The 14,127-nt window shown below is 36.5% G+C and overlaps 1 long non-coding RNA gene across 3 annotated transcripts in view; it reads right to left on the bottom strand.

Annotated features, from left to right (window-relative positions):
• LOC110128359 (uncharacterized) overlaps positions 1-14,127 on the bottom strand; it is a 99,212-nt gene that overhangs the window by 48,859 nt on the left and 36,226 nt on the right. For all 3 annotated transcript variants that reach the window (XR_002311141.2, XR_011488217.1, XR_011488218.1), the window contains one exon: positions 2,642-2,941. This is a non-coding gene — a long non-coding RNA (uncharacterized lncRNA). The remainder of the gene's footprint in view (positions 1-2,641; positions 2,942-14,127) is intronic.

The raw sequence follows: 14,127 nt of genomic DNA on the forward strand, positions 1-14,127 counted from the left end.
TTTTCTTCCTCTCTGGGAACTTGAAGAGTCCCTAGAATGACCTCTTTAGATGCTAAGCTTTCTCTATAGCACTGTACTGTGAAACCTTTTTCTCTCACTGGAAGCTGGGGGGAGCTTCCTGATGATTGATTGGCGAGGCGTCCCCTGGACACACTGGTGCAAACACCATGCAGCCACTGATTGATGTGCTCACTCTTTCACGAACACATTCATTTTCTCTTCTCTAACTCACACAATTTATTCATCCCATGATGCACTTATGCATCCATTATCAATGTCTTTCAATTTTTAAGCAGCTGGAAAGATGAAAAGCTAATGCTTATAAGGTTACAAGGCTTATAAGGCAGGCCTATCTGAAGTAAAAGAACTGATCTCAAGATACATCCAGAAGAATAGCTCCTTCAGGGTTTCTTTTACTCTGAATAATCACAAATTTAAAACAACTTTGGAATTATGAAAGAAGATAGCGTGTGATGAGGGAGTAAAGCTAGACTTCTACTATACACTTGGGTTGAGTCAGCTATATACACCAGGGCTACAGTGGGGATCAGGAGACCAAAATTCTAGTTAGGGTCCTATCATTGCCTATGAGCTTGGGAAGGTAAATTAAGCTTCTTGGAGATCAGCTTGCTTATGCGTAAAATGTGAGGACTGAACTAAATGGCTCTGAAAGTTCCGTCTAGCTACAATATTCTATGGTTTCCTAACTGCCACTGACAGGTAGTAACATCATGAAGAAATCTGACACTCATAAGAAATTTAGAGCAAAGTCAGTACACTTTTGGGGAGAGGTGAATAATGGCACACATCATTAATGTGGTTTAAATATGAACATGTCCCCTCAGGAAAACTATCGACAATTTATAAAATAATCCATCATATAACTCAAGAGTCTATTAAACCAGAAACATGTCTCCAACTCACATATAATTTAGGGGCAAACAATAGTCTTACGAATATTTCTGGGTCATTGTTTACATTGGGGTAAGGAAGAGAGATTATGAGGGAAAGTAGAAATTCAGTTTAAAAACTGGTTAGCTTCTAGGTTTACAAACCAGAGAAAGCCTGATCTGATGCAAGGGAGGTTTGCTTTTATTTTCCGAGAAGACTCATTTCCATGTGGCTTACCACTTCAATGAACTGCAGAACAACTCTTTCAAATCAACTAAACCAACACATTTTAACTTTTCATGCAGTGAAGCATTTTTGAAACGTTTTACTTCAAGAGCCTCCCACAATAAAATAACTTACAGTGTTATCTACAAGAAATTAAAATCAGTTAAGAAGGCTTAAGGAATGTGACACAGGACATTTAGAAGCAAATGCAAAGAAAGACTGAGAGATAAGTTTCATTAACAGTTTAAAATATACTGGTGAACATTAATTCTTCAACCACTAATTCAGATAATATTTGTTGAGCACTTAGTTGTCAGGTACAATCCATTGTTGATTTTGTGCATTCATATATCCTTACTAGAGATGACACAGATTCAGACAATAATTTGTATATTGCGATATCAGTTCCCATGCTCCACCAGTTTCCCTGTCAGAATCTCCCTTTTGAATAGTATTTTTCTTCAAAGCCCTGCCTGTCTTTTAGTGAGCAATGGGATTAGTGCCAGACTGCGGTAAGCAATTTGTTCATCCTTGGAGAGCACATTTGCACTACCCCATGATACAGGCATTTAAACGATTTTATTCCTTCACCTGTGTTGAACATTAAGGGGGTAAATTTTCAGTCCAGGGATTTGGCTTTAAAACTCCAATTGATGTTAATGAGAATTGGTAATGAGCCCCTTCTTCTTAATTAGCGGCACCATACCTGTGACTGTAGGAGGCATGGTTCAGACGTGGGGTGCTTAACGAGGTGATAACAAGGAGAAAATGTTTAAGCCTGGCTTTTGGCCTGGTCCATACTTTACTATGCAAACATACTTTAGGAGCTGATGCTTTAAACTAAATTTATTACCTGGCTTTTATGGCCCTGTAGACCTTCCCTAAGAACAATCTGTCTTTTCTTTAAAAATATTCTTGTTCCATAGAAAAAGAGTGACATGGAAGAAGCTAAATCAAAGGAATAAGAATAGGATCAGATTTTCTATCCTTGTTCATGCAGAGCAAATCTGATGTTGAAACAAACTATTTCTTGCTGTTCTGTTTGCTTCAATTAAAGAATATCACAGTTTATAAACCTCAATCCACACTGAGGGGCAAAATTCCTTTCTTTAGGTAACTTGAACCTCTAAATATCATTCAAGATATTACAAGGATGATTTAAGGAAAAAAGAGTAAGTTTTATAGCATCTTTCCTTGAATATTATATGATCATTCTGGTATGTGGGTAAAAACACAAGTTTTGATCTTGCATATTCTATCTACTTGAGATGCTTCTTAACTGCTTCAGCACATGACCTAATCCAGGAAGAAGAGAATGATCACAGAATAATAAAATTTTCACTGCACCTAGAAAAGGACATAAAAGTTGGATTATTGATTTTGTTTGAATGATGTGCTATAATTTCATACGCCAACAGAGTGGAGCACAAATCCTGGCCTGCCAGCTTTCATTACTGGAACTCACTTTCTTGCCACCAAGTAACTTCTATCAAGTCACAAAATAAATCTGGATTTCTTAACTTACCGAAAGTGAATCTCTTCAGCCCCAAGTATTTAATAGGAAGTTCAGGACTAGAGTAGATCTGCTTCAGTGGGGATAGGAAGCACATGAGTGCTCAGTCAGTTGCGCCAGTCGTGTCCAACTTTTTGCAACCCTTTGGACTATAGCCGGACAGACTCCTCTGTCCATGAATTCATTCTCCAGGCAAGAAAGCTGGAGTGGACTGCCATGTCCTCCTCCAGGGGATCTTCCCGACCCAGGGATTGAGCCCTTGTGTCCTTCATTGAAGGTGGATTGTTTATTGCTGAGCCAATGAGGAAGCCCCTGGAATAGGAAGGGAAACACTCAAATGTAGATCTGTTGTTATTTCTCTAGTTTTCATTCATTTTCATGCCAAAAGGAAAATAACATGCATGCAATTTCTCAATCTTTATCTCTTTGGCCCCTTGACATATTTGTCTCTGGTTTTTTGAACTGGTTTCACTGTGCTAGTTTTAAAAGTATTAATAATTAAAGTAAAAAAACAAACAAAACCACACAAAAAACTGTGCATTAAAACAATAAATAAAAAATAGGTAAAGGTCAAAGTGGCCAGGATTGATTACTGCATCTTCTGTTTTGCTTAGCAGTCATATATTCACAGACCCAAATCTGAAACCTGGATTAACTAGCAGTAAAATTTTACTGAATTTTAAGGGGAAAATATGGATGACAGTATAAAATCAATGGTAAACAGTACAAAAGGCATAAAACATCAGTTTGTCCATGACATTATGTCATGGACATACATTAAAAAATACATTAGAAATCCAACTAACTAAAGGAATATGCTATGCAAATGACAAACTCTCTTATTTAAATAACCAGAATTTTGTAACACAAATAATATATACCAGTGAAATTAGAATTTTATCCATTCAAGAGGAGCTGTTTATATAATTCCCAATAATGATCATATACTTAAAGGGCAACTAATTCTCAAAGTTTTATGCATTACAACTTTTCTTCCTTCTTCTAGTAATACCTCTAATGAAAACAGATCTACAGTATCAAAATTAACAATGAATAAAGATGATGAGGAGGGAGGACTACAGGAAATGGTAGAATTATACCACAAAATTCCAGATCTTTGGAATATTTTATAATCATTTGAAGAAATGGTCCATGTCACAAAGAGGTTAATATAGTGGCTGAACAAATGAGAATTGTGCTTCTTTTACTGAAAAACAGGATGGCCTACATATTTGCAGGGACTACAGTCTCTAACTTCATGCCTTGAGAAAGCAGCCTCTTATGAACCATATTTATTAGTGGCTGAAATTACTCTACTACCTGGATAAAACCTGGCATACTATAGAGAGTTAGAAAACACCTGTGATTAGAGAAAAAATATCTAGATTGAAAAGGTTGAGTATTAAGGTTAAAACAGGTTTAGGAATGAGAGGTTTTCAAGGTCATGTTTCCTTTTCAAGGTATAAATTCCTTTCCAAAAAAAGAAATCTTAGAAATACTTAAGGAGATACATGGCATAAATCTATATTCCTGGGGGTAACAAAGTCATGGATAAATTATTTTATGTAAAATTCTTTATGGTGTAATTCTTTATGGGCTTCCCTGGTGGCTCAGCTGGTAAAGAATCTGCCTGCAATGTGGGAGACCTGGGTTCGATCCCTGGGTCAGGAAGATGCCCTGGAGAAGGGATAGGCTACCCACTCCAGTATTCTGTCCTGGAGAATTCCATGGACTGTATAGTCCTTAGGGTTGCAAAGAGTCAGACACGACTGAGCAACTTTCACTTCTCACTTTTATGGTGTAATGAATAATTATTAAAACCCTTAAGACCTTCCACAGTCTTTATATTGGTTATTTTTTACCTCTTGCAGGACAGATTTATAACCTTGGTACTGCTTAAACAGAGTGGAGAGTAAAAAGTACTATGCTGCTCCAATTTGGGAGTTAAGAACAACTTTGAAAATAGCTTAGGGACTTCTCCGGTGGTTCAGTGATTGAGACTTTGCCTTCCAGTGCAGGGGGCATGGGTTTGATCCCCAGTCAGGGAGCTAAGAACCCACTTGCCTTGTGGTCAAAAACAGAACATAAAACAGAGCAATACTGTAATAATTTCAATAAAGACTTTTAAACTGGTCCACATTATAAAGATCTTTTTAAAAATAGCTTATTAATTCTGAGTATGGAGCTGATGTCATTTCTGCTATCAATTAAGTTTGTGTAATGTGTCAGGGAATGGGGAAAACTGGCATGATATAAAATTAGATGAAAATACTGATAAGCACAGGATGAGGTAATAGGAAGAACAGTCAACCACCTTCTGATAAAATTGTAGAAGATATAACCTAACAGCTTAACATCTCCAGAAGACTAGAGCTTCTTGGATCTTCAAACGGAAGGCCATTTCCACAAGGAGTCCCACAATAGGGAAGAGAGGCTTATTGCTAAAATAGGTGACTTAAAATGTCAGTTTCTTTGGTATTTAATAAACATCAAAGAGTTTGGGGTTATTGTTCCACTAATGTTCATTTAACATGGCAACTCAAATTTATGCTACATGCCAATAATAGTCTCATGATTTTGAAGGCATAGGAAACACATTATGCAAAAATCCTTATATGATATTTTATAACTGATATTGCTGAATATAGTTTTACATCTCTTTTTAGAATGAAATTAGAGTAATAGTGTTTTAAGTATTATGTATCTAGATCTCCCATTGAAGATTGACTATGTGTTATTTGAGGAAGAATCTGGAAATACAATGACAACAAGCAACATTCAGCATCTGAGAAACTCAGAATGAGAAAGGAGGAGGAGAGTAGAGAAAATCATTGAAATAAGAAATTAATAAAAATATTAGAAGTGCTTTAGCTGAGACATTTTGTAACATTTGTGGTCATGCAGATAGGAAACAACTTTTCACTATGATTTTCAATTTTGCATATGGCATTTTATACTTAATTTTTAAATGTGTATTTCCATATATTTCCAGTAAGCCACTTGGTGAGTTATTCACTTTTGATCTTCATGACTTGTATCAAGCAATCCATACATATATTTAATTAATATATTCAAAGAATATGTTCATATTCTTCCTCTGGAGAAGAAGGTCATGGTTGTAAAACTGATGATGAGCTGTGGACACCTGGAAGTTTCTTTTAATAAAAGAATTTTGAAAAATAGTGCGTTTCTAAAACTAAACTGAATCACCATTTACACAACCTCCCAAACTATACACGCCAGCCTTACCCCTGATTTCTCCATTTTTAGGTCTTCCCCTAATCAGCTGGTCATGCTTCTTGCCAGCTCTTCCTCAGACTTGCCTCTCCCGTCTGTCGGTGTCCTCTCTCTTCCCACTGCCACTGCCTCAGTCCAGACTCCTGCCATGTTCTCCTGCTTCCTTTCTCTCAGGTCTTCCCAGCCCCAGCTGTCAAGTTTTCTTTATAAAAAACAAGGCCGATCATGTCACATTCATACAGAAAAATTCTCTGCTTGTTTTGCTGTCTGAAGGATAAAACTCAGCCTTCTGAGCATGGATGCAAAGACCTTCACCTTGGGCTCCAATCCACCCTGCCAGCCGTGCCACATGCCCTTGCCACATCCAAGACCCTATGAAACATATACTAGTCTGTTTCACAGAAAACAAAATTGTCCTGTCTCTTTGGAGTTTCCCTGTTTCTTCCTCTGGAAGTTTCTGAGACATCCAATGGCTTGCTAGCTACTAAGTATAATCTTTAGTGTCTTTTTGAGTTGGCAATAGACTTGTGTCATCAGCATTCCCACACTGCTTTGGAGTTTGCCTTTGTAGCTGCCTTTACCATTTTGCTCAGTAATGTATCAGATTTACTTATCTGTTTCCACTTATTTCTGCCTTATCTTACTGACTCAAAATTCTAGCTCCAACTGAGCCTCATGCACAGTTTAATACACATACACATCCATCAAACCAAAGTAAGTGAAACTATGGCATCGGTCTCAATAGTAACACTGAGAATATTGCTATTAATAAATAATACCAATAGAAAATACATAACAACATGACAGACACTGTTCTATGTATATTAACTCACTTAATCCCCATGCCAATAGGTGCTATTATTACCTCCATTTATAGAAGAGGAAATTGAACCATAGAGAAATTATTTGCCGAAGGACATTGAAGTACTCCCAAATTTCTGTGATAATGCTCATTGGTTTTAAAAGAAATAAACATATAAACAAACAAGCAAAGATCCTGTGTTCAAATTTTTTTTTTTTTGAAATCCTGGGTTAAATAAACAAGTTTCTTTCTTGCAGACTTTACAGTCTTTATTCTGCCAACAAGCATTGTAATAATGTGAAGCTACATTAAGGGCATATTATGTGCCCAGATTAAGATTCTTTACACACAATCTTTTGGTGACCAAGCATCTTGCGGAACTAGTGATCCATGAAACACACTTTGAAAAACACTGCTGGAGGGCTATTTAAGGTGACAAAATAAAATCTGTTATCAATTAATATTTGTATGCCTCTTTCTTTTCCTCTTCTCCCCCAGTCCTGAGCAAGGTCACAAGTTCTGTGGTTTTGCCTAAGGGCAGATGTAAACAAACTGTCAAAAACAGTAGTTAATTTCCTTTCCTACTTCTTTCATTTGGATTTACAGAAACTTTAATCACATACTAAGAAATACATATTCTTCATGATTTTTGTACTGATATCAAGTATAGATCTTAAATTATAGTATAAAGGTTTTCATGTTGTAGTTAGAAAACTTCAGCAACTTTCCATGTCCAGTTGAGAAATGTACCTTACTACTGCATCAATCCTCTAGTGAGCTTCTGTGTATTTCTAAAGGCAGCAAGTGGGATGTGTATAGGGGTAGGAATAAAGAGACATGGGTATGCACAAACTAGCTGTGAGGTCCTACTATATGCCTCAGTTTCTTCATCTATATATTAAATATTTTGAATAGCAATCTCTCAATCTACCATCTAATTCTAAAATTCAAATACATGCAAAGTGCTCCTCCAAATTTACTGAAACATAAACAGAAAAATATTAACTAAATATCTAAACTACATTGGTGAGAGTTCTTTCTTCACATTATAAAGAAACTTCTACCGAAGAAATTAAATATAAATAGTAGGTCATGGAAAGCATCATCAAGAGAAGAGAAGAACAGGAGGTAAAAGGAATAAAATTTTTACTGCTTCCTTGGTAAAGACAATTTTTTTTTAGGCTAGAGAAATGGCAGATTCTTATATTCTGGTGTACAGGAACTATATGAATAAAACATGGCTGTGCAAATGAACTCGCAACCTTATTCCAAAGCACCATTCGGGAATAATACGTTTAATGTCTCATCAACTTCCCCAGAAAAGTGAGAGTAAACCTGTGCACACAGACAAAACAACCATAACAAAAACCAAGGTAGAAATAAATCTGCTATGGGGAACAGATTTGATCGACATTTGAAGGTTTTCAAAACTCTAAGTAATATGCTAGTCACTTAAAAATATTCCCACATTTCTGCTTTCTCCCATCATTCTATGCCTTAAGATTCATCTGTCAACTTTGATGCAGCGTTTTAAGTACCCCTCCAAGCCTAAAAATCCAGACCACAGAAGAGCTCTCTTTGCTTTGAAACTATCTGATCAATTCATAGATCATTTACCTGCAAGGATTATTTGGTGAAGCTAAAGCGGCACATCAACCAGCAGCATCTGAGGGCTGAGGCGGCAGAACGTCAACAACAAATTGTCATTGGCATTCCATTTATGAACCTTCAAACGGCATCAGATCTTTTCCATGGGAAACCAGATCAGGTCAGACTAGAGCTGAATATTTCTTAACAAGCTAACCATCAAAAGAATTTACGTTTTGAATAAAAAGGCTATCATTTGTTGATTTGAATATCAAAGGGATCCACTGCAAACTCCCAGTCTAGAAAAACCTCCCTAAGCTACACTAGACAGGTGTTTAATAATCTATTATTAAGGCACTATTTTAGGTTACTCAGAATTATAAAAAATAGCTGTAACTGTGAAGCTGCAAATGGGACTGCACAAAGAAATGAATGCTATTAACATACTATTAACAATTCAAAAGAATGAGTTGACATACCAATCAAACTTGTTAATTGACTGTCAATGGCCTGTCCCTGAATATACAACATGACTGCATTATAGATTTCAAATGCTGACAGGAAGACAGTTCCATTTGCATTAACTTCATAAACTGATCAACAACCAAACTGCCACATACATTTATAATGGGAAGCTGAATCATTTCAATATTCATGGAGCTCTGTAATTGTAAATTAGGTACTGGCAAACAATACAATACTGTACATATTCTAAAATATCCTAAATTTCATTGACCTACTTTCATTCTGATTTTAAAAGACAGAAAAAAGTTTCATCGTGAAGTGATCATTACTTTAATTTGTGGTTTGTGCCTCAAGCAAAATTTGTTTGCAACCCAATTTGCAACTGTGGTTTACAGTTGCAGTCTAGAGAAGTATCAGTGATCTAGAAAATAAGAGGTATAAAAGGTGATGCAAAAGTGTTTCTGCCTTACTTGGGGTCTTTCAAAACAGAAATATGAAACAAGACTGTATCATATTTTCTTAGGTGACAGTCATTTGACTGTCATTATGACATCCATTATGACAAAACATCTAGTGAATAAACATTAACATAATGAAAAGGAGGTTGCATATTAGTCCTGCACCGGGGCTTCCTCAAATCTACTTAAATAGACCTGCTGCTCTGAAACCATACTTCAAAATCTTCAATCATCCATCAGTTTAAGAATCAATAGAGTATAAACGAAGATAAATGAAGGCTAAAGATTATGCCTAACAGAAGGCTTCATGAGAAATGATCTGAAATTCAATAGTTATCAGCATGGAAATATTCCTTTCAAATGCTTCTCTGACCTCTTCAAGAATTAACACTGATCTTTTCTTTAAAAAAAAAAAAAGGCTGTTTCTCCAAGAAATAACTGTTACTTTTGTCTCATATTTTTCTCTGATCATTATCTATGCATCACTTCTCCAGCCACTAGAATGCACTCAAACTTTGTTGAAAAATCTTTGAGAATTAGAATGCGTCCTCATGATTTTGGATGCACCAATTTACTTTTCATTGGCTTCAGTAAAATCTTTTTCAAAAATTTTTGGTGCCTTCTAAAATCATTGCCTGTTACTAAATAGTCAAATGACTTTGTTAGTTGAGTGAGTGAAGAAAGTTGCTCAGTCATGTCAGACTCTTTGCAACACCATGGATTGTAGCCTGCCAGGATTCTTTGTCCATGGACTGTGTAGCCTGCCCAGTTTCTCTGTCCGTGGAATTCTCCAGGCAATTCTACAGGAGTGGGTAGCAATTTTCTACTCCAGGGGATCTTCTCAAACCAGGGATCGAACCCAGATCTCCCGCATTGCAGGTGCTTTCTTTACCTGCAATGAGCCACCGGGGAAACCCAAGCATACTGGAGTGGGTAGCCTATCCCTTCTCCAGTGGCTCTTCCCGACCCAGGAATTGAACTGGGATCTCCTGCGTTTCAGGCAGATTCTTTACCGGCTGAATTACCAGGAAAGCCCTAGTTAAGTGAGGGTACTGCTAAATAATTTGAATGCTATCCTTAGATTATTATTAATCCTATCAACTAGAGTGAATTTTTTACAGTTAAACAATAATTACAATCCATTAAAGTAAATGATATTCCTATACATACATATTATTTACTTTTCCATATAAATGCTTAATGTAAATAAATATATGTGTATATGGATATATATATACATTATGTATATGTATAAACATATGATAAACTTTTAATTTTAGAGTTCCAGAAAAGTTGCAAAGATAGTACAGAGTTCTTATCCAGTTCCTATCCAGTTCCCTTATTGTTAACATCTTTCATTATCATGATACATTTGTCACCATGAGTGGACCAACATTGATACATTACTAAGTAAAGTTCCTATTTGGGGGAGAGTTCTTAGTTTTCATCTAATGTTCTTTCTATGCTACAAGAGTCCATCCAGGATACCACTTTTAGTCATAATATCTCCTTAAGCTCCTTTGTGACAATTTCTCAGACTTGCCTTGTTTTTGATGACCTTGACAGTTTTGAGCACTACTTGTTTGGGACTTTATAAATTGTTCTTCAATTTGTGCTTACCTGATATTTTTCTCATGGTTAGACCACAGTTATGGAGTTTTGCAAGGAAGATCACAGAAGTAAACTGCCATTTGCGTAAGTAATATATTTTTAATTTTGAAAGTTCTCAGCATACTCAATGTACTTAAAATATATTTTTTTTATTTAGAAATAAAAGGCAAATTATTTAAATCATCAGTAATAATCTACAAAAGGGGCTGTGTGAATATAACAGAAAGTCTCCATTACTAATTAGTAGTGGATAGACACCAAGATCTGTATTCACTGTAGGCTTAGGCCATGTCTGGACATATCTACAGGATTCATAATGGGGATCCACTAGGGATCCATTTGCAAAAGAGAGAGTCAAGAGGCTATAGATGGGAGTGGAAGAACATATGTCTGACCTAAGGGGAAACAGGAAAGTTTACAAATTTGGTCCAAAGTCGATGGGCAAGCTTGTCTGTGTGTGTGAGCATGTGCACAAGTTTATGTAGTGGGGGGAGAATGGTGGTAGTGGTGATTTCAACCATATCACTTCTAAATTTTAGGGCAAGAAATATGTAAAAACAGCATAAGGAAAAGTTAAATAGAGTTTGCTGATAGACATTAGAGGCAGTGGTGCCAGGCTACTTCAGCATTGATAGAATGCTAGTTGTTTGGTAGTGATTCTGGAGAGTGCTGGTGACTTGGGAAAAGATGGGCACCATCAGTATAAAGTTTTGTGCCCCATTTAGTGTTGGTAACTACATGAGCAGGTATCACCCTTTAAAGACAACATCTGTATAGCAAACCAGGAAAGGAAGAGAAAAAAAATAGTAGATGTGCCATAAATAGCCAAGAGTATTAGCTTTCCATGTTTATGTAAGCTATTTCTTAGAAACATGTAACATCTTTGGGAAAAAAAAATTATAGGGTGGGATTTTTCTTAGAGCGAATAAAGGATCTAACCAGAGATATACCAGATTAGAGAGTTGCTTACCTCTGGGCCTAGAAAATAATAGGCTAGAGCCAAAAAGCCCTGGAAGATCACTTAAACATTCTCTGAGTATCCATAAGCATGAGGATCTAATATACCTCAAGAGGTTGCTGTGAGACTGTGTAGATGTGGGAATGACTTGAAAAGTATACCAACTCCCTAAGTAAGTTCTTTGGGTTTTATTCAACTCAGGTATAAGAAATGGGGATTTATGAATATATAGGGATACAAGGGGCCTTATAGGAAAAGAACTTCAGAAAAATGCTTCATGAATACTGGAACTAAAGTCTTAATTTGGATTGAACACTGTTATAAGAACCTCTGTAGCAGTTGTTGAGGAATTTGTTATTCATTCAAACAAAAATATAGTTATTTTCTTGGTCTCAGATTTTTTGAGTGCATATTTTCTCACTTCTCCTATAATTATAATATTTCTATGGGTTGACTGGTGGTACTCTTAAATAATTTAAATGTGCTATCCTTAGAACATAAGTGCAAGCAATAAAGGGAACTTCTTCAAATGGCCATTTAATCCACATTCCATAGAGCTTCTCTACCTGTTAGGTTCTGGTTTCTCATGAATTACAATGTTAGCTGTCCTATGCAACATTATGCTTCCCCCTATTTGATGACATCTTTTTATACATTCAACTTTAGCAGCCTGATCTTAGCTCAAGCCATATCTTTCGGGGGTAAAATTTTACAATTGTTGCTTTTCGGTGTGTGCCAAGCCAGGGGATGGGGCTTCCCCAGTGGCCCAGCGGTAATGAATCCGCGTGCAATGCAGGAGATGCAGGAGACGTGGGTTCAATCCCTTGGTTGGGAAAATCCCCTGGAGGAGGGCATGGTCACCCTCTTTAGTATTCTTGTCTGGGAAATCCCATGGAGAGAGGAGTCTGGCAGGCTATAGTCCATGGAGTCGCAAAGAGTCAGACGACTGAAGTGATGGGGCAAGTCATTTGATAAGATTACTGAGTGACTGACGGAATGACTGTCCTTGAACCATGGGCAAAAAAGCCACTAACAGTGTGAGAAGTGGGGGTGGGAGTGGTGGAGTGCACAACTAGCCTAGAACTCCTCTTAGAAGGGAACTGTGTACATGGCAACTTCCAGAATGGTGGAAGACTATTAATAGTATGAGACATGAAAAAAAGACATTCTGATAGTCATATTAATTTCCTGTACAAATTTTAAGCCGATGCTCTATAAAATCTTCTCCTCAGAAAATCACAAAAGTTTAGAGTTGAAAAGGATATTAGAAATTATCTGGTCCAAACTTTTCATTTCATGATTTTTCATCATATAAGTGTATAATGCAGCATGTAATTATAAAATATATAATTTTTCATTTCACTTTTTAGTGAGAAAACTAAAGTCTGGGTTAAATTTTAAGTGTTAAAGGCCAGAAGTTTCTTTAGAATAGAGCTAGCCTTAGAGCTTAATATCCTTTCTTACTTATTTTTTTAGCAATGTCCCTTCTTCCATCCTGACCTGTCTCAGGAAGCTTAGAGATGCTAACATAGCAAGAAACCTTTATCAAGATAGAAATTCAGTTTCCTATGAAATATTCTCACTCTTTTTTCTTTCTTTTGCCAGTACTTGGACATTTACCTTTTCCATGGCTTCATAAACTGTTTTCATTAGTTGATGATATAGATACTTTTCTTTACCTCCAAGTCCTTTCACCTTCCCTTACATATTTACTGCCCTAGTACTCCACATGGGCTTCCCTGTGGCTCAGATGGTAAAGAATCTGCCTGCAGTGCAGGAGACCTGGGTTCGATCCCTGGAGAAGGGAAGAACCCCTGGAGAAGGGAATGGCAACCCACTCCAGTATTCTTGCCTGAATAATCCCTTGGACAGAGAAGCCTGGTTGGCTATAGTCCATCGAGATGCAAAAGAATCAAACACAACTTAGTGACTAAACAAGAATGACAACTTGCTTTATGTATACTATACTTCCCACAAGGAGATGCTCTCTTTGACACATAACTTATCATATAAAGAAAAGATACATTCCTATAATTAATGATAGTATTTATTCACAAGCAATATAACATAGATAATAAAATTTCAATTATGAAGCACAGCTTCACAGAATCTACTTCTAGAATATGCCATACTACTGGCTTTTATGTTTGCAATAGTGAATACACTGATAATTTTGAGCAAGTTAGTTGAAATACAGAAACAAATAATGTTATGAGGTTTATGAAGCAGAATGCAGTCCAGAACCTTGAATAAAAGACCTTTCCTTCTTCCTCTCCAAAATAAAGCCACTGAGAAGCCCATCTCAGTCCTAAAATGGCCACATGCTAAGTTTACACAGTCTTAGTACAGTTTCTCAGATGGCTTCCTCAAAACTCACTCT

This window comes from Odocoileus virginianus, chromosome 6, assembly GCF_023699985.2.
Source record: "Odocoileus virginianus isolate 20LAN1187 ecotype Illinois chromosome 6, Ovbor_1.2, whole genome shotgun sequence".
NCBI lineage: Eukaryota > Metazoa > Chordata > Mammalia > Artiodactyla > Cervidae > Odocoileus > Odocoileus virginianus.